Source organism: Notamacropus eugenii, chromosome 5 (assembly GCF_028372415.1).
Source record: "Notamacropus eugenii isolate mMacEug1 chromosome 5, mMacEug1.pri_v2, whole genome shotgun sequence".
NCBI lineage: Eukaryota > Metazoa > Chordata > Mammalia > Diprotodontia > Macropodidae > Notamacropus > Notamacropus eugenii.
The window spans coordinates 191,220,234-191,241,957 of NC_092876.1; the positions used below are offsets into that span (position 1 = coordinate 191,220,234).

The window sequence follows — 21,724 nt, forward strand, 5'->3', positions numbered from 1 at the left end:
GTAGCTTAAATGTAAAGTCTATAAAAAGGAATTTTAATCAGAAAACCAAAATACTTCAAAAATATCACAATTAAGGTAATTTGTTCCTAACATATAATCTATGATTTGGTAACAAGACAAATGGATTTTTCATAAGAAAGCAAAAATTAGCTTTTCTCTTCTCTTGCCATTCATTGATGTCATGTAGGTTCTAGCCACTTATCTTGGTCTTAGGAGCAACAATATGGATATCAGCTGTATGTATGTTATATGTACATATGCTGTCTGTATTGGTAGGTAAATAATTTTGAGTTTATAATATATTTTTCTAAAACTGAGATTAGATATTATGTCGACAGTAGAATCCATGTTGCCTACCTGCAGCAGTTAATGGGGGGAAAGAACACAAGGGCTATTGCTAGTATCCTCCCAAATTGTTGCTAACACCAGTGGGAGGAGATTGCCTTATCTCAGGCATAAACAGTCAGTAAATGATGGATTCAGTCCTCTTTTCCCTGAGTGGCCCAGAGGACGTCCTGCCATTAATGTGTATGAGGAAAAAAAAGAAATGTCAGCAGAAAGAGGTCTGATATTATCTTCTCTCATTAAATGTTGCATTTGAGTTGGGTGGCTCCACCATTGATTTGCAATTAATCTCAATTTTGATAAAGGTCTCATAACCTTAGAAATTTGATTCATTTTTTCCTATCCTTGCACAAATGGTAAGAAGAAGGAAAAGAGGAACAAAAAAGGTGCTATACAGAAGAGAGTAGAAGACCGTAGACAAAACATAGCAACCTACTCTTTTTTTTCCTGGCCAGATAAAATATTGTACTTGATGACTCTCCATTCCAGATAATGGCTTGGCAGACTGCTTCACTTTTTTGGAGGAATCTAATATTTTAAGACCCTAAGCTATTATGTGGTCCATGTATTATTATCATTATTATTACTCATGATAATTTTATGCTTCAGTATTTTAAGGATAACTGATTTCACTGGGCATTCCTTTCCATCAATACACATTTTGACTCATTTGCTACTTGTTAATTCATAGAAGTTCTTTGTCAGTTACCATGATAATCCAGATGATGAACCTCTCTTAACTTATCGAGACTGATAGTCAGGCAATAGGCATCTGCCACTGAGTATGCATTCAACCCTTTCCTAGCTTGAATAAAATGTGCCAGACCTTGTGACTCTATTGGCATTATCTTTGAGAACCCAGTTTCACCTTCATACCATAATGGGATATCAAAGTAGAACTTTTTTGGTGGGAATAGTGTTCATCCTTCATTGCCAAAGAAGACCATGCCATCAGAGAAATAATGACATGACTTGCACTTGACTTTGTTTTGAGTGAGGGAGGGCTGTGCAGGTCAGCAGCCTCACTTCTCCTCCAGAGCCATCTGAATCCAGGGACCTCTGGTGGGAATAATAATAATCTGTAATGATAAGTTACATTTCTGTAGTGTTTTAGGGCTTATTTAGGACGTTCCTAACAATAATTTTCTGAGGTAGATGAGAAGATCAGAGATGTGAAGTCACTTACCCATGGACACCTATTAAATGAAGGACTGTGTTTTATTTATTAATTTACTTAATTCTTTTTAGTGTTATTGATATCTTTTGTGTATATTTTTGTATATTTTGTGTATATCCCTACCCTAATAGAACTTCCCTTGTTTAAAAAAATGAAGTAAAATCAGCAGACATAGGGACAAAATATACATATCCCTTAGTCTTATGCTTCCCTTTCTAGAGGAAAGAAGTGTGTTTTGGCATCATTCCTTAGTGACCGCAATTAGCCGTTTACAATTAATCAGAATCCATGTCCTTTGGGTGTTGTTTTCATTTAGTGCAGTAACTGTATATTCTGCTGTCCTAGTTCTTCTTACTTCACTATCTATCAAATCATATATATGTTTTCCATATTAATTCCTTACCTGGGTTTTTTTTTTACCGTACCCTAGTATTCTGTCACACTCATTATCTCTCTTCAGCCATTTCCTAAATGGTTCACCAACTTTGTTTCCAGTGTTTTATTACTATGAATAGTGTTGCTATTTTGATACATATGGGACCTTTCTGTCTTTGACTCCATTCAGTACGTGAATAGTAGCAGAGTCTCTGAGACAAGGATATGAGCAATTTACTGACATTTTTTATTCCAAACTTTTTTTCAGAATGTTTTGATCAGTTCACAGCTCTGTTAGCAGTGCATTAGTGAGCCCCATCTTCTTGTAGGTCTTCCAAAATTGATTATGTCCATCTTTGGCTACTTTGTCAGTTTGCTAGATATAATTTGAAATCGTTGATTTAATTTGTATTTTCCTTTTAATTTGGAGCTCTTTCACATGGTTCTTTGACATTGTGCAATTTTTCCTTTTTAAACTTAATATTCTTTGATCACTTATCTAAGGGGGATTGGTTCTAGGCTTTATGATTTTTTGTCAGCTTCCTAGAATGAATTACAAGCTTTTATCAGAGATATTTGATGAAAAGATTTTTTCCCACTCAGTGGTTTCTCTCTTTATTCTCGGTATGTTAGTTTTACTCATATAAAAGTTCTTTAATTTTACCCAATCAAAATTCACTATTTTATCTTTTACAATCATCACTCCCCCTTGTTCATATAGGAATTTCTCCTGTCCATTTTTTGCATGGTACTTCCCTTTGTTGTGCTGTAAATGTTTAAAGATATAATCTTGTTATAGTTTGGTTGTATCCACTTAGAGTTGATTGCAATAAAAAATGTAGGACTATATCTAATATCTGTAACAACGGTTTTCCATTTTTCCCAGCAGCTACTAAATGGGATGTCTTTCCCCTGGTTTTTGTGCTTGAGTTTGCTAGGCATTGTGCTACTGAGGATTGTAGGGGTCTAAGGCCAGAAGGAAAGTAACTCTTTAGCCTCTCAAAAAAAAAAGTAAATTAAGACCCAGAAATGTAAAGTAAAGTAACTTGCTTAATCTTCTCATATGGTGAACAGAAGAAGGATTTGAATGTGGGTGATTTATTTAATTACAAAATCAGTGGATTCCCCACCACAGTGAAGTGTTAAAGCAAGGGCTTGAACAAAATTCTTCTGAACCCACATAGAGTGCTTTTCTGTTATATGACACATTGTTTGTCTTCTGTTGGTCATGAAAGTCAATCAGTGCTAAGGCACCTACTATGTTCCAGGCACTGTAGTAAAACCCTGGGGATAAAAAGAAAGGCGGAATACAGCCTCTGCTTGCAAAGAACTCACAGTCTAAAGGGAAGGATATTATGCAACCAACAATATACTATCTACAGGATAAATTGGAAAAAAACCAGCAGAGGGAAGGCACTAAAATTAAGGGGGAGGGGCAGGAAAGATTAGTTTAAGTGGATTTTAACTGGAACTTAAAAGGAAGCCAGGAAGCAAAGATGAGAAAGGAGAGGGGACAGCTAATAACTGTACCTGGAGTCAAGAGATGAGGGCTCTTGAATAAAGCTTTACTTTTCTCTATTTCTATTTGATTCACTCATAAACCAATGCACCGTGTGTGTATATGTGAGGAAGTACAATAAAGACAAACATTTTCTGATCATTCTAACTTTAAAACATGAGGCAGGAAGGTGATATAGTAGATATAGTAGAGTCAGGAAGTCCTGAGTTGCCCTACAGCTTCAGACACTTAGTACCTATGACCCTGGGCAAGTCACTTGATCTCTGTCTGCCTCAGCTCTCTCAGTAAAATGAGGATAATAATACTGCCTACCTTCCAGCATTGTTACAAAGACCAAATGAAATAGTAATTGTCAAACTCTTTGCCAATGTTAAATCATTATATCAGTGATAGTTATCACTATTATTACTGTTGCACAGTAAAGATTAAAGTTTTAAAAAAGTTTCAAGATAGATTTTTTTCATGAATTCTGGTTTTTGACCCCGCTTCATCCTGGCTTGCCCATCTGCAGTATAACCATTGGGAAATTCCAAGTTTAGGCAGGATAAATGGTTTTCACTGAGGCTACTCTGTCTGGAGCCCAAAGCAATACTGTCAGTCTTTACCTCGTGATCTGTCATGATTTCTCCCCATTGTTTCAATCACAATGTAATTTAATGATTTACTTAGAAAATGGGAAGAGGGATCAGAAAAACATTCAAAATTATAGAGTTAAAAGCAGGAGACAATAACAGTCAGAATATCTGAGAACAAAATGAGAAGTAGAAAAAAATGAATATACAAATAGTTTAAAAAGAAAAGTAGTAGATGAGGCTATATAAAGTATTGACACTGTAAGAAATAGGGGCAAGTTGAACCTCAAGAAAAAAGAAACCTCTACATTTTTCAGTCTGTCATAAATCCTGAATTTATGTTTTCTCTGTGCCCTGACCATTTGTTCTGCCTAGTTTGAAATTTAGACAGTGAGTTGGAATAACAGTAAATGATAATGACAATAATATCCAGAATGTATATGGTGCTTTAAGGTTTGTAAAGGACAGTTACAATTATTATCTACCTTTATCCTCACAATATGTCATTTCTATAGATTCCCATCACAGGTTCACATTTACAGATAAAGAAACTGAGGCAGACAGAGGTTAAGTGACTTTCCCAGAGTCATACAGCTAGCAAGTATGCAAAGCCAAATTTGAACTCATGTCTTCCTTAGTATATGACATTTTCCTCAATGGAAACACTTCAAGATAAATTCTAGTTTGAGTTCTAGTAGCTTTTCCAGAAATTACTTCTGCTTCATATTTGTAGCATGTTAAGATGGAGTACATATCCTTTAAAAAATTGATTACTAGTTATCAATATTTAAATCCTCCACTAAAGCCCCATTTTGAGGCCCCAAGAGGATGTGGTAAAGACCTTAGATTTTTTAATCATAATGTCAGTTGAGCACAAAGTTCAGCAAGTCCTGGCAAGTTAGCAGGGTTTTAAATATGAGGTCCTGGAGGTTGGACATTATTTCATGTTTGTCCGTGTTCCCATGTACTATCAAAACTAAAATTCAGAGATGCTAATCCCTGTATTTGCTGCATGGTGATTTACTATCTGGCCATGGCCACTTTCAAATACCATCTACTAAGTTTCAAAGGGTTTGTAATCTATGCTGATGGGTGGGGAAAGGACATGACAGCAACATAAGCAAAGTTATAGACCCTTGAGGTAGAGAAGAAAATACATTTTGTTGCAGTTTCATGCCTGTAACTTTAGTGAGATTAGATCAAAAGAAAAAACTTCATAAATGCCCTGAAGTTAAATTTGTTCAAGCAGTTTTATTTTAAACAAAGCAACATTTAGCATCAAAATCTAAAGTTTCATGGTTCTAGAAAACAATATGTTGCCCAGAAATTTATTTATGTGGCAGTGTGTTCAAAGGCCCCGGATCATTTTACATTTTTTTCAGAAGCTGTCACAGGCTCTGAGCAAACTCAAAGGAATTAAGAGTAAGAGCTGAATCAATCCCCCAACAAGCATTTCTTAAGTACCTACTGTGTGCCGGATGTTATGCTAGGGACATATAAAATGAATCAGTCTTTACTCTCACAGCAATATGACAATGTATACATATCTAAGTATATAGAGAATTAATACAAAGGAAGAGAGAGGAAACTAGCAGTTTAAGGAAAAGCTTTGTGCAGAAGAAGCACTTAAGCACTTCCTTAAATGAAGTGGGAGACTTTGAGACAGGAAGACCAGGTGTCAAATTCTACCTGTTCCACTTACCAGCTATATGACCTTAGACAAATCACTTATTCTCTCTGGACCTCAATGCACTCATCTCTAATGGGGGTGTACTTGATGTCTTCTGAGCCCCCTTCTCTAAATCTGTGATTTTATGGAGGAAGGAGGAAGTGCACTCCATTTCCATTGCAAAGGAACAGAGATGAGAGATAGATGGACATAGAGCATTTTTCATAGACTGTCCCTCAGCCTGAATGTTCTCTCCCTCATCTCTGCTTCCTAGCCTCCTTTATGTCTAAGCTAAAGTCACATTTTTCTGCAAGACTTCCCCAGTTCTCCTTAATCCTAGTGCCTTCATTCTGTTAATGATCACCAATTTATCCTGTATATATTTTATTTGTACAGGGTCATTTGCCTGTTATCTCCTCCATTAAATTGTGAACTCCTAAAGAACAAGAACTATTGTTGTTTTGCCCAAGTCAGGTGTTTTGCGTAGGGCTTGAGACATAATAGGCACTTAATAAATGCTAGTTGACTATGTAAAAAATTGCAAAAAAAAAAAAAAAGCAATAAAACAAGAGCAGTTTCTCAAGATCATAGAGCATGAGAAGGGAAGAAATGTATAATGAGACTAGGAAGGTAAGTTGGAGCTAGACTTTAAATACAAATAAGAGGAATTCTTTTTTTTTCTTCTAGAAGGTATGGAAGAGCTCCTAAAATTTTTTGAATAGGGGAGTGATATGGATAGTCAGTCAAAAAGCAGGAACTATGCCTAACACTAGGGATAAAAGAAAGGTAAAAAATGGCCCCTGGCCTCATGGAGCTTGCATTCTATTAGGGGAGATAACATGTAAGTAACCAGGTACATACAAGATATCTATAAAGTATAAATCTCAACAAATCTCAAAGTAAATCTTAGAAAGTCAGGAAAATTAAAAATCACTTGGCTGCAACATTGAAGATGTTTCAGAATATGGAGACCCAAGGTGGAGAGATTAATTGGATTACTTTTGTAATAATTTCATAGAAACAGAGCTAGAAATTACCTTAAAGATCATCTAGTCCATCCTCCTTTCTAAATTTTTAAAAATTTGAATTGTTTGATTTATAGTAATACCAAAACAATCATCTTAATTTGTTTAGCAATCATTTATGTAAAATTAGTTTCATTTTATATAACATTTTTCCTACAATCCACTATACCCTCACTCTCCCATAGAAGATCTATTTTATAACAGATATGTATAATCAAGAAAACCAAATCATGTTTGAGAATATACCTGTTTCTGTGTCTCAAGTTCATCATTAATTCACCTTGTTTCTTCACATTCCATCCTCTGTATATCTAATTCATCACTTCTGTTCCAAAGAATAGAAGGTTTGACTCACTCAAACACTTGAAGTCATGACAGGACACTACTTTGGTCATAGAGAAGGGGAGGGTCACTTTTAGAGTTGATTCCCTTCATATTATAGTTGTGGCCATCAAGAAAATTATCCTTCTGATTCTGCTAAGTTCATTCTGCATCAGTTGTTACATCTCTCCATATTTCTGTGAATCCATCATAATCCTCATTTCTTATGGCACAGTAAATTCCATTATGTTCAGACATTGATCTTTTTTCAGCCATTCCTCAATTATGAGGGAATGGAGATTTCGAAAAGTGAAGTGACTTGCCCAAGATTATGTACTTAATGAAATAGGAAAGTCAGAATTTAAACCAGAGTAAGGGGGCTCTTATTCTAGACATCTCACTCTTTCGCACAGTACCGTCACCCCTTGAAGATAACTTTAAATCCTTTCATTTGGGAGGGAATCAGAAATTGACCGTGGAGGAGAGGTCTCCACTGAAGTCTTTCATTTAGAATGAAAAAAAGGCCCTAGCAAACTCCTTCCTTGGGAGTTTCTTTAGATAAAAGATAAAAAGCAGTAATAATGTAGGAAACACACCATAGTATAGTGGAAAGAGAAATGTTGTAGAATCAGAAAACATGAATCTCATTAGTCACTTATGAACTGTGTAAGTTGAGCAAATGGCTTCACTTCTTTAGAGCCTTTTTATGGTTTTCTTATCTATAAAATGAAGTAGTAAATTACTATGTAGCTCTCAGGTTGTGTGGCTGTGGTTTGTCCTTCATTCTCAAAGAGGACCATGCCATCAGGAAAATGATGAGATAAGTTGGAATTGAATTGGATTTAATTGAAGGAGCGCTGTGCACAGTTATTAGCCTTACTTTCTACTCCAGAGTCATCTGGGTCCAGTGACCAAATATAGATCAGGACAAGTGGAAATGGCCCCATGTAAATATCAGGTATTTTTATAAGACTCTAGGATCATATGGTCAATTATGAAAGCAAGGTGGATATACTGAATGGCAGGTAAGGTCTCTTTTCTAGCTACAAATCTACAGGTCCATGAAGTGACGTTATGAAGCTCAGCATAATGAAATAGTAAGTATAGGTTGGCCACATAATATCTTGGATGAGAATTTATTTTAAATAATTTATTTTAAACATCCAGTGGATGTTTCATGCCCTCCTGTAGTCAATTATTTAAGTGTTTTATCTATCCGCACAAACATTAGATCAAAACTGCATCCTTCACATGCATCATGTATGATTACAACATACTCATCGGGAGGCTTTTCTTGGTCAGGATGAATAATTCTGAGAAAGGATTGCTGAATAGTGAGAAGTCCAACACAGCCCATAGTCTATAAAATTCAACATAGTCAGCACTGGTACTCTTTAAATTATGAGAACTTTCATTTTGAGAGTATTGTCAATTAAAATGCTTACAGCAATCTTTTCTGATAATTTTTAACATATTCCCCAAACCTAAAAAAATTTTAAGGCATATTATGGAAAAAAGAAAAGATACTTACACTTCATTTATTAGTATAAGAAACACAAATGGTTTTACAGATACAGTTATGACAAAACCTGTCAGTGTATTGTTAATCAAACAAGAATGTTTTCTTTTAGAAATTATTTTATTAAATAACATGGAGGATATTATTCTTTCTTGAATATGAATATTGAAGTTTGTAATAATTACACTTGTAATTTCAGTAGTGGGAAAATACCTTTAATAATTACAATTTCACCAGTTATGGAGAGTTCACTAGCATTTTGTTGTGATACAATGATCACTTTAGTTCATTCTAAATATTTAGGAGCTTTGAAGAATTTGGAATACTTTTTTTTTGCTCACTTGTTTCAGTTGCGTCTGATTCTTTTGTGACGCTATTTGAGGTTTTCTTGGCAAAGATACTAGGATGGTTTGCCATTTCCTTCTCTAGCTCATTTTGCAGATGAGAAAACTGAGGCAAACAGAGTTAATTGACTTGCCTAGGGTCACACAACTGGTAAGTGTCTGATGCCATATTTGAGTCTTCCTGACTCCAGGCTGGCACTCTTTCTACTATGTCACCTAGATGCTTGGGGATACATTTTATTATATTATTTATTATTTAAAAATTATATTTAAAATATTGCCATTTTATTATGGCATGATAAACTTTGATATTTCATATATTTAAAATTATTTCAAATACCATTATAGTCTAATGAATATTAGAATCCATGAAAATCTAGGAAATTTTCAGCCACCATTGAAGATTCTACATAGCCTATCCCAACTTTAATTTTCCAGCTTCTCTCACTCTTTCTGCATAGAAAATGTCTACCCCAGCCAAACGCTGTATGCTCCAAACGCATCTTTAATTTTCCCACATGTACACTTTTTCTTATGCCATTTTCCTTATCCACAATGTCCTTTGCCCCATTCTGCTCAACTAGATTTTAATGTGTTTGATAGAAGAAATCCATTCTGGTACTTAATCATTACACTGTGGGAGATCACAGTGTATAGCATAGCATCCTGCACATAGAATTAGATGATAACATATTTGTTTGGTTTTTTTAGCTGTATCAGATGATGATGAGACCTCAAAGTGGGACTTTAGTAAAGGTGCTTCACATACGTATTAAAAGAAAATTCCCAAATATGGTATGGTTACATGGTATGGCTTGGTATGTTACAGAAAAAATTTCTGAATGTTTGACTGAATTTGACTTTTTATTTGAATAGTTTTGAATTCTTTTGATCATGGTTTTCCTCTTTAAGAGGAAAATGAAGATCAAAAGATAATGTAGTTGTCATTTTTAGCCTTAAAATTCTGAGGGCATAAACTGTATTTAAAGTAGCAGAAAAATGTCTAAAAACATAAGACAAAGTAGTACAATGGAAAATGTATCGGGTTTAGAGTGAGAAGACATTTGGTTTTGAATATTGCTTCTGATATCTCCTGTTTATACTTAGCACAGTTCTTTTAGCACATAGTAGGTGCTTTAATAAATACTATTTAACTGACTAAATTAAGGTAATTTATGCCCTCTTATTTGATTTTCTCATCTGTGAAATGGCAATAATAATACTTTTAGCAAGTATCTTGTAGAATGGTTATGAGAATAAAATGAAATAATATACATAAAACCTGTTGTAACTTGAAGATGTCGTAAAATGTTGACTACACTTATTTGACTAGACTTGACTGGTCTGTTGGACTAATTGTTTAATCCTCTCTGATTTTAAGAACCTATGAATAAAGTACTATGTCATTTTCAGAAGTAGTTAATCATGTTTATGTGTAGTATCTTGATGTTATTCTGGCCCTGGAGCTGTTGACACTTTTAAACTATGGCACATTTTAAATTTGGTAAGGTAGACTACCAGTCCTTAGTTATGTATATGAGGCATCTCAGAAAGTTGTGTGAGCAGTCAGAGATATGACTTCCATCCTTAAGTAACCTCCATTATGAAGAAGAGAGATTGTTAATCACCAGTAAATACCTAGCAGCCAAAGTGACTGAACATAAAATCATTTATTCATCCATCAGATATTTACTGAGCACTTCTTTTGTGTATTTTACTATGCTAGGATAGGTGATGTTTTTCAGCATTGAAATAGCATTGCATTTCTGTGGCATGACTCCAGGAATCTGTAAGGTCTCTTCCTGAAGGATAGACAGTTACTACCAGAATAGGTTTAATGATATATTTGAAGTTAACATAGGCATGGCAATCATACCTTTCTTTTTTCACGTGTATCAGAAAGAAATGGAAAGTTAATTCATATAATCCAAGAGATTAAAATTTTTTAAATAAAATATTTTTATTGCATCTTTCTTTGTACTCCTGTCAATGTACTACCAGTTTTCAAAGATGCTTCCTTTCCAATGAAGGGCCATTGGTCAAGTCAACCTGAAATCAAATACACATCACGTAGAAAGTTGTGTCTCCTCCAGTGCCATAATAAATCCCAAATACTCCATCACATTATGTTCTTAACCTAACACAAATATACTCTCGTGTGTAAATCTTGAGAGAATGATTTATTGGGGTAATAGGTGGAACTGATCTGCAAAGGCTTCCTGAAGAGGGTAAAACATTTTTAAAAGCAAGAGAAGGGTTTGAGTCAACCAGAGAAGTGTAAGAAGGTCTCCTAGGGAAGAGTAATAATATAGTTGGGATGATGAATAGTTTCTAATTAGAGCAGAGATCATAAGCTGAAGTATAAGGAGACAGAAGGTCAGTTAGATAAGAGGTGAGAAGGACAGAATTCTGTGGATAGCTGTGAAGTCTAAGAGAAAGATTAGTTTTCTGTGAGAAGAAATTGGAAAAATTTTAGAGACTTTAATAAAAAAGAATTACATAATAAAATTACGATCAGAGAGTATATATTTTGCTTCAATTCATAGACTGGATCAGAGGAAGCCTAGAGGAAGAAAAGCCAATTACAAGGATATTTCTATAGACCGCACATATAGAAACTGTAGAAGACATAGTTTATAGAAAATAATGTAACTGAAAAATTGACATGATTTATATAATCACTGAACATGATTGATGGAGAGAGAAGTATCCAAGATGATGCCAAGGTTAAATACTCAGGACATCAGCCAGACAGTGTTATTGCCAACTATGATAATAGGAAAACAAGAAAGGGAAAAGAATTTGGGAGAGAAGGTAAAATCTTATTTAGAATCTGAGAGAAGACACTGTAGTTGGGGTAAAAGGAGGCCTAGAGTAGAGATACAAAACTAGACATCACCTGTATATAGACAGAATTGAAACTATTTGGATTAATGAACTCCATAAAGGAATTATATGAAAGGAATGAAGTTTTCTTTACTTAGCATTTATTGAACATTTTCAGATAGGCAAAGGAGAAGAGATAAGAACCTTAAAGAAGAACATTAAAAACCAAGGTTAAATAGAACCTTAAAGAAAAAAGATTAGTCATAGAATGAAGGAATTTGGATGCACGCTAGTTTACAAGGCTAGCTTGTCTATTCTTAGATAACTCTAATTATTAGAAAGTTCTGGGTTTGTTTGGGTTTTTTTTGACAGAACCAAATTCTGCCTCTCTAATTCTGTTCCTTATCTTGGGAATCATACAAGATAATCCTGTCTTCAATATATTCCACATAACAGCCTTTCAAATATTTGAACACAGCTGGAGTTCCTCACTTCAGATTTTCTTTATTTTCCAGTAAGCATTCCCTAGCTCTTTTGGTGATGTTTTCCTGTACCATTCTGTTGTCTTCTGAACATAGTAGTCTGTCAGTATTCTTTTTCATATGTGTTGCCTGTAAGTGAGCACAGTATTCTAGATATGTGACCAAAGCAGATCACAGTGGTATCTACCTTGCTATAACCCCTCCATCCTCTTTTCTTATTATAGACTCTATAATGGTGATTTTTTTTCTGGTAACCAAATTAGATTGCTGAATTACATCAAATTTAGGGTCACCTAAACCCTCTAGGCCTTTTCAAATGAATAGCAACCCATATAAGGGTTCTCAATCATGTACTTAGAGATGATTATAAGAAAAATCTCAAATTTAGGACTTTGAATACTATTAAATTTTATGTTCTTGCTTTAGACTCATTTTTCCAACTTACAATCTTGATTCTGTCATTTGATCTGTGAGTCAAAAGGATTCTTAGATTCCTAGGTGAATCATTATCCACATCTTGAATTCTGTCAGCTTTACCAAGGTACAATCACTCAGGTACTACTTGAACACCTCTAATGATAGACAACTCAGAGTCTCCCAAAGAAGACCACTAATAACTTCTAATATCTGGAACTTTTTTCCTTGTTATCATATGAAAACCACCTCCTTGTAACTTCTGTCCTCTTGGTAATAGCCCCATCCTTTGGGACCAATCAGATTAAGCCTAATCTCTCATTCTTATGGCAGATATTTGAAAATTGGATTTCGTTATTTTCTTTCTCATCCAGCCTTCTCTTAATCAAGTTAAATATTTCCACATCTCAGTAAGCCCTTTCAACATCCAAATCATTCTTTCATGGACACAATCTAGCTTGTCAGTGTCTCTTTTAAAAGATAGTGCCTGAAAATGGACAGAAAGGTCCAGATCTAATCTAAGATAGAATACAGTAGGACTGTCATATCCCTTGCTCTGGATATTTCTACTAATGTAGCACAAATCATCCTTCCTAAAACCTAAAGTCTCTGCTTTTGTCACAGACTGGCCTCATCTTACCCTTCCCTGATTTTCTTAGCCATGCTGACTTTTCTGTCTTCAAATCTTGATCCTATGGTTAAAAACAATTAAGTTCATACTATCCACTGCCAATGAATTCTTTTTCCAAATAGTTGTTCATTTCCAAATCCTCATGCTGGGTTACAACATCTACCCTCCCCACGCGTAGTTATATTCTGTTTAGCACAGCTGGAAGAAGTCACACAACCAGGCTGAGTTCACTGAACTTTAGTTATGCTAATTAATTTCAACCAGGCCATCATCACTACATGCCAATACTTACTTTTCTCCTGATTTACTATTAAAGTCACCATAGTAACTGTTCTAAATCTCTTCTTCTCTACTCAAACTATCTATGCCGCCCCTTCCCTCCCTCCTTCCTCTCCAAAGAGAGCAATACTTCATGCATTACTAAAAAAATACTAAAGTCATCTGTTTCAATATCTTTCTTATACTCATTTTAGGCCTCTGATGTTCTCAGCATCATCTTCCATTCTCTTCCATTGAAGAGGTTTCCCAAGAAGGAGGCAGCCTTTCTTTTTGCAGTAGCCAACCCTTCTACCTCTGTACTTGCTTCCATCCCTTAAATTTTATAGTGGTGACAGTGATGCATATGTAGTAATAGTAAGTCACATTTTCATATATGCTAGAATTTATTGGACTTTTAAAACTGCCATGTTGCAACATGCTTTTTATTTAATAAAAAACAAATAAGGAAAAAAATAAAGCATTTAAGAATACTTTGTGGGGTTTTTCTGGATGAAAATAAGAGGCATATAAATGAATGAAGCACTTTTTAATTACTTTTTTTTTACTTACTGTATTTACTATTACTTACTATTTGGAAAGTTCTGTGCTAAGTAAGCACTGAGGATGTAAATAGAAAAGTAAGACAATGCCTGCTTTCAAGGAGCTTATGTGCTAATTGGGAAGATAACACGTATGGCAGATTTCAGCTTTGAGTCAGATGGAAGAGTCCTTGGGCCGCAGCAGCAAAATCAGATAGCAATACCTCTTCTTTAATCTCATGTTCACTAATAAAAATCATATCAGTTTTTGAAGTAGAACCTTGATATTTCATATGATACCAAGAGATTATATGTGGGAGAAAAAAAATCAATGCTAACAATATTTTCTCTAACAGTGAAGTCACATCTTATAAAGAATACTTATGGGTTAAAATTTTTCAACATGAAAATAAATTCAGTTCCCTCTATTTCACCCGAAAATTTCCCAATTCACCTTTAATTCAAAGGATAGTCTGTATACCCAGACCTCTTGGATCAGCGTTTTGGCAGTTATGTCAGTATATGTCAAACCCCTTCCTATTCTGTGACCAAATTATTTTTGGAAGACCTAGGGTAAAACATTCCTATGAAAAATCACTACTTATTTCATCATGTTTCTAGCCACCATGTTGAAAACGTGTTTTTCAGATACTTGTTTACATGAACATATGTTATTTCCCTCCTTCTCTGCAGTTTGGCACAGTGCAGATGCCACTAAATAGCAATGAGAAGCTTCCTAGTAGGGGTGATCACTTTCCAGCATAGTTTGTGTTTTCTCTTGGCTTACTCTAGGCTTGGTCCAGGTTGTTTCCATGGGGACTGGTAGTTTGCTGACAACTGGAACTGCAGAAAAGGTGGTTCTGAGCCCAAAGGAATACTTCCTATTAAAAAGAGGGGATAAAAGGGGAAAAATAAAGAAATAAAAGTCATGTACTTTTATCTGATGGGCAGATGTTCTTCTGGATCTTGACCTTATACCTATAAAAATCCAGAATGTCCAATGGCACAGGTATAGCAGAGATTTTCTTTTGATTCTAAGTGCTTTCATGTACAACTATAGTAGCTGTAGAAATATTTATAGAACTAAGAACAAATATTTCAACTCCCATTTCCTACTATTCTCTCCTTTGTCAAGTACTTGACATATATTATAATGACATTTTAATGACCTCACATTAATTCCTATAAAAATAAACTGTCTCTTAATTTCCATTTGTTTTTTGCTTTAGTAGAAATTGTGATTAAAAAGAAAAAAAATAACATTTTAACATCTACAAATGATATAGTCCACTTGACATTTTTTGGATGTTTTATATTCTCTCTTATTAAAGCATTATATCATATCAGTGCTTTCCATGGTGAAAAATAAATTGAAAATTCTGATTTATTATATTCCTGGTTGAGTGAGGTTGATATATGGTTCATAAAAATAAGACCATATACCAACTTAACTATGTTTTCTCTTTTGTATGATAAGATGGTTACTACTACCACATCTATGCTAGAAAGATAAATATAATGCTATTTCGAGTGCAGTAAAATCCCATTTCACACTGGTGTTTGTTGACAAGAATAGTGCCACAGCTTAAGCCTTTAATGTAATAGATACAGTGCTCATGACAGGGTACCAGGAACATGATTTGGCTTTAGTGTAACTGGACTCATGTTGTAGGGAGGTACTTTATGAAAAAAATTTTATGGTAGTTAGACATAAATTAAATTCTCTCTTGTTTTTTTACCAAAAATTTATATTTAATATATTTCAGTGATTTTTCCCTCAAAAGTGAGTGTGAAAAACTCACTTTGGAAATTCTGGGCCAATCCAAGCTAGTAGGGACATTTAGACTTTATTCATACTCTTTCATTCCTCCTCCTCCTATATTCTCATACATTCATATTCCTCTTGACAATGGAGTCAAATTAACAACTGGTGGCCAAGAAGTGAGTGATTAAGCAGTAGAGAGTCCAAAAGCATGAAATTTGATCCAGACACTCATTTTTTATTTTTAATATGAGACATTTCTTCTTCTGTTCAGATATTCAGTTCAGGCTGTGTTCCTATAAGGGCACTACCAATTAACATTATGTAGATATAAATGGGTGGATATATCCCCATAATCCATATGAAATCAAATCTGCTGCACTAGTATATGCTAAGAATATTCTCTTGTGCCATTATTATTTATGATGAATTTTTCATCAAGGGACTGATTTTCCTTCTAAGCATGAGAGAAAAAAACAGGGGGAGTTACACTGAGATGGTATAAACAACAGGGCTTGTCAATTGATTGGCTACAGGTGCATTGAATGAGAAATTGAATATGACACCCAGTTTGCAAGTCTGAATAACTGGGAGGATGGTTGTGTCCTGTCCTAACAGGGAATTAAGAAGAAGGAAGGATTTGAATGGAAAGATAATGAGTTCAGTTTTGTACAACTTGAGATTAAGATATCCATGAGAAAACCAGTTTGAGGTATCCAGTAGATAGTTGGAGATTTAAGAATGGAGGTTAACAGAAAGGTTAAGACAGGACAAATAAATATGACAATCATCTGCATAGAGACTGGGAGCTAATTAGATTGTCAAGTGACCTTGTATGGAGGAAGAAGAGAAAGTTCAGAACAACTTTGAGGGGGTGCACCGAGTTAACAGACAAAGACTGAGAAAAAGTGTTCAGATAGATGGAAGTTGAGCTAGGAGAGAGCACAGTTAGAAAAACCTAGAGAGAAGAACATTTGAGGAAGAAGGCTGCTTATTTCTGGCTGCTTTGGGATTACTTTGGGATTTCTCTTACTTCTCCATGCCTCTGGAAGCTCATTATATTGAAAACTTCATCATCCTGCAAGGGCCTACCAAGGGCCTTGATACTTAACTTCATTTCCCTCTTCCCTGCTGATTGAAGAGGGGAGGAACCATCAACTCCAAATAAGAAGAAAGCACAGTTCAGACACACATTTCTCATAACTCCACTACTCTGGGACTTCACCATGGCCCCCTGTCAGATACTTCCCTTCCCTTTTCAGCTTGCTTTTATGTGTTGTTTTCCCTAATTAGTTGGTAAGTTTCTTGAGGGCTGTCTCTATTTTTTTCATATTTGCGTCCCCAAATCTTAATACAGTACCTGTCATATAATGGCTGTTTAATAGATGTTTATTGATTATGTTTAATGAGAGTGGTCAACAGTATCAAAAGCTGCCCAGAGATGCTTTCTTCCCAACCCTATAATATAGATCACAAAAGTATTATTATTAAAGATTAAAATATTGAGGATCAGAGGTACTGGACAACTTGTCCACAAACACATAACTCCAATGTGGTGGATATGGGGATCAAACACGATTTTGCTGAATATGAATTCAAATATACTGTTGAACAAGGTGGATAGGTTCGCAGCTAGATCCACTCCATTCTTTCACTACTGTATGTATTCATAACAAATACTTTTTTATGTGCTTTATGAGTCTCTAGAATGCCTTTAAGTTAATAAATGACTTGAAGAAATCAATCTGAATAACACACACTGAAAGCATAAAAGAATTGACTTTAAAATTATTGTTTTCAAGAGTTTTCCACAAGAAATAAGTAGTTTTTTAACACCATTTTTCTGTTATATCCAATAACCTACACAAAGGAAAGGGGAAGAATCAATCACGCTGTAAGTCTCAGTTGTAGGTTACATAAAACAGTACGGAATAATTGACTCAATAGAGTTTACTCATGCTGCTGGTCCTGATGGTCCTGCTTTGATGCCAAAAAATGTTCTGCCTGGATGACCTCTGCTCCCAGTATCACTGAACTATTGGGTAATGAATTGAAAGAGCAAATTCAGTTACTCTGGAAAATTATTTTTTATTTTTAGTTTCGAGGAAAAAAATTAATTATGACCAGTTACCCATTTCCAGATAGCACCTTAACCTTAAGAAAAGAAATAGCCTTTTATTGGCTAATGTCCAGATTAAAGGTTTAGTAGTTAGAAATTTAATTCTGTATCCAAAAAATTATATTCCCACTAACCTGGGAAATAAATTCAATTTCTTCTTTAGTAAAGAAGTAACAAAGGACATAGATCTGACAAGTATCAAACGTTACTAATTAAGTGATAAGACCTGGGTTTCAGACCTTGTTCTGCCCCTCTCTGGGTAACCTTGGGTACATCATTTAACCTATTTATATCTCTATTTTTTCATCTGTCAAATGATGATAATAGTGGAGATGATGTTGAAAGTACTTTAAAACATTTAAAAGTATAATACAAATCTAGGGTTTATACTTTCAACAAATATATATTGCATTTTAATAGTATTATGCTAAATGCTATGGGAGGCACAAAGATGAATTAAACAGTCCTTGTTCTTTAAAAAATGGTAATCTAGGAGAAAGATAATATGTGTACAAAAATAGCTTAACAAAGTATACTATATTGCATATATGAGCATATACTGTAATATGTTCAGAATCTGTGGTTTTAATCATATGGAAACACTCCACCAATGCAGACTTTAATCCCTCTGTGTCTCAGCATATGGTTTTCATGAGTTACTGTGTTCAACAAAAACAGAATTAGCTGGTGCCCAGTCTTCTGGTAATATAAACCTCTTCAGACTAAGCTTGGCTGGGTCTCAGAGAACAGATATGTATTTCTTCTCTGGGCTCATGCCTGAACTATTTCTAGCCTGATAGAAGCTTCCCAATCTTGCTACCAAATTAAATTTCAGCAGGTGGAGATAAATTGTGTGAAGAAATTTATATGTAGTAAATATTTGTAAAAGTGCTGTATGATACTTAGAAATATGTATATTCTTTGGTAGCTCCATTTAGAAAATGATATAACTCTAGTTTCTCCAACAGTTTTTCAATTTATATTTACTTTTTTATTATATTTCTGCTAAATTTTTAAGAAGGCTATTAAAGTCTCTTACTATTATCTTACTTCTGTACATATCTTCTCATAATTCAGTTAAGGATATTTGGAGCACATGAACTTAAATCTGATATTTGTTATCTATGGTTTCTTTCATCATAATGTAATCTCCTTATTTATTTTTATGCTGTAATTTTTTTCTCTTTTGCTTTATCTGATTTCATGCTTGTGACTCCTTTTTTTTAGTTCATCTGATGCATAATAAATTTTGTTCTAGCTTCTTGTGTTTATTCTGTGTAAATCAGGTATGTTCTCATAAGCATGATTTTATGGGCTTTTGTTTTCTTATTCAATCTCTTATTTAAATTTCTTGGAGTATATATTCCATCACATTTAAAGTTATAAGAACTAGGTTTATATTTTCTTCTATTTGTGTGTCTAATATTGCCGTTTTTCCTGAATTAGGATTTTTTAATTCTTTTTTTGTCCACTTTTAAGACAGTGCTTTGTTCCTACAACTGTCTTTGTTTAATCTACCCTAAAGGAAAACTATTCTTACAGGTTTCTAGCCATCATCCTCATCTCCCTTCACCCCCTTTCAATTTGTTATTCCTTTCTCTACTTTTGGAATTTTACTTAATATATTGCTTCCTAATTCTTTTTTTCTTTTATGCATTTCCCCCTCTTCTCCTTCTTTTTGTTCTTAAGTAGTTAATTTAAAATCTCCTCCCTTCAATTTCTAGGTTTTTTTCTATCCCTTTTTAAAATTTTCTGTCCTTTTTCTGAGAAGGATTTCTTTACTTTGTTATTTTCATTACTTCTCTTTCCTTTCTTTCTCATCTAAACATTTGAGTAATGGTCAATATATTTATTCCTTTAATTTCTTTATATTCCTCATAAAATTAAAATTACTAATGTACTAAATTGAAGTCCCCTCTTCTAAACAATTTCTGTGTTATAGCCTTACAGATCTAGGCTCTCTCCCTTTTTCTCCGTTGTACTTCACTCTTAGAAATATCAATTCCTACAGGAGGTGGTGAAGCTAGAAAGCATTGCCTGTAGTAGAAATTCTACTACATCACTGACTATGTGGTCCAATTCTTCTCTGTCTCCTCCCTATGGTTTTCTTTTCATTTACCGTGGATTGGCAATTGTTCTTAGTGACTTTGGTTTCTTTTGTCCTGAAGCAAGATGTTGTCCATAGAGGAAAAACACCCTCTCAGAGGAACATTCATTGTCAGATCTCTATCTCCCATTATGGAATATATTTCTTCCTTAGTTGAAATGTTCCTCAATGAGACCTTTTTCTTCCACTCAGGCAAATTCTCTTTCTTTTCATGTTGTTTAATACCTCCCTCATCCATTCTTTTGTCACTCTTCTTCTTGTGAGACTATAGGAGTTATTTCCCCTTTATTGCTTACTATAATTGTCGTTAGGATGTAGCACATAATTTTCCTTCATCTTCTACATCCTATATCCCCTTTTATCCTGTCATTGTGTAATTTAACCCCACAAAATACATTGATTCACTAGGCAGGCAAAGTATGTAAGTTAGTCCATATTTTTTCAGGCCTATTCTTCCCTATCACTTCTCCTATTTCTCTAATTTGCTTTTTTATATATAATTTATTTTCAGTTTTCAACCTTCACTTCCACAAGATTTTGAATTTCAAATTTTCTTCTCGTCTCTCCCCTCCCCCACCCTCAGACAGCGTGCACCCCAACCATTCCTTTCCCCTATCTGCCCACCCTTCTATTACCCTACTTCCCCATCTCTCTCCCCTCTCTTTTCCTGTAGGACAAGATAGATTTCTATACCCTATTGCATATACAACTTATATACCAGTTGCATACAAAAACAATTTTTAACATTCATTTTTAAAACTTTGAGTTGCATATTCTTTCCCTTCTTCTCTCCCCATCCACCCTCATTGAGAAAGCAAACGATTCAATATAGGTCATATATGCAAAACACTTTCACAACAGTCATGTTGTAAAAGAATAACCACATTCCTCTCTATCCTGTCCTGCCCTCCATTTATTCCATTCTCTTCCTTTACCTGACCCCTCACAGTAGTGTCTGCTTCTGATTACCCCTTCCCCCAATCTGCCATCCCTTCTATTACCCTCCCTCACCTATCCCCTTCCCCCGCCTTCCTGCAGAGTAAGATAGATTTCCTTACACAATTCAATGTATATTATTCCCTCTTTAAGCCAAATCCAATGAGAGTAAGACTCACATATTCCCTCTCACCACCACCCCTTCCATTGCAAAGGCTCTTTCTTGCCCCTTTTATGTGAGATGATTTACTATATTCTACTTTTCCTTCTTTCTTTCTCCTAGTACATTCCTCTCAGCACTTAATTTTTTTTTTAGGTATACTCCCTTCATATTCATCTTGCCCTGTGCCCTCTGTCTACATATTCACATACATACATATACCTATACATATATAATATGCACATACATACATATAAACGTGTATGTGTATATATATATACACATATATACATATACAAACATATATATTTTTCCCTCTAACTACCCTAATACTGAGAAAAGTCTCATGAGTTACAAATATATATCACATGTAGGAATGTGAACACTTCAACTTTAATGAGCCCCTTATGGTTTCTCTTTCCTGTTTACCTTTTCATGTTTCTCTTGATTCTTGTATTTGAAAATCAAATTTTCTATTCAGTTCTGTTCTTTTCAACAAGAATGCTTGGAAGTCTTCTATTTCATTGAAATTCCAATTTTTCCCCTGAAGTGTTATACTCGGGTTTGCTGGGTGATTCTTGGTTTTAATCCTATCTGCTTTGACCTCTGGAATCTTTTTCCAAG

The 21,724-nt window shown here is 34.6% G+C and overlaps 1 protein-coding gene across 3 annotated transcripts in view; it reads left to right on the forward strand.

Annotated features, from left to right (window-relative positions):
• Positions 1 to 21,724, forward strand: part of SGCG (sarcoglycan gamma) — a 324,273-nt gene that overhangs the window by 101,929 nt on the left and 200,620 nt on the right. The window lies entirely within an intron of this gene.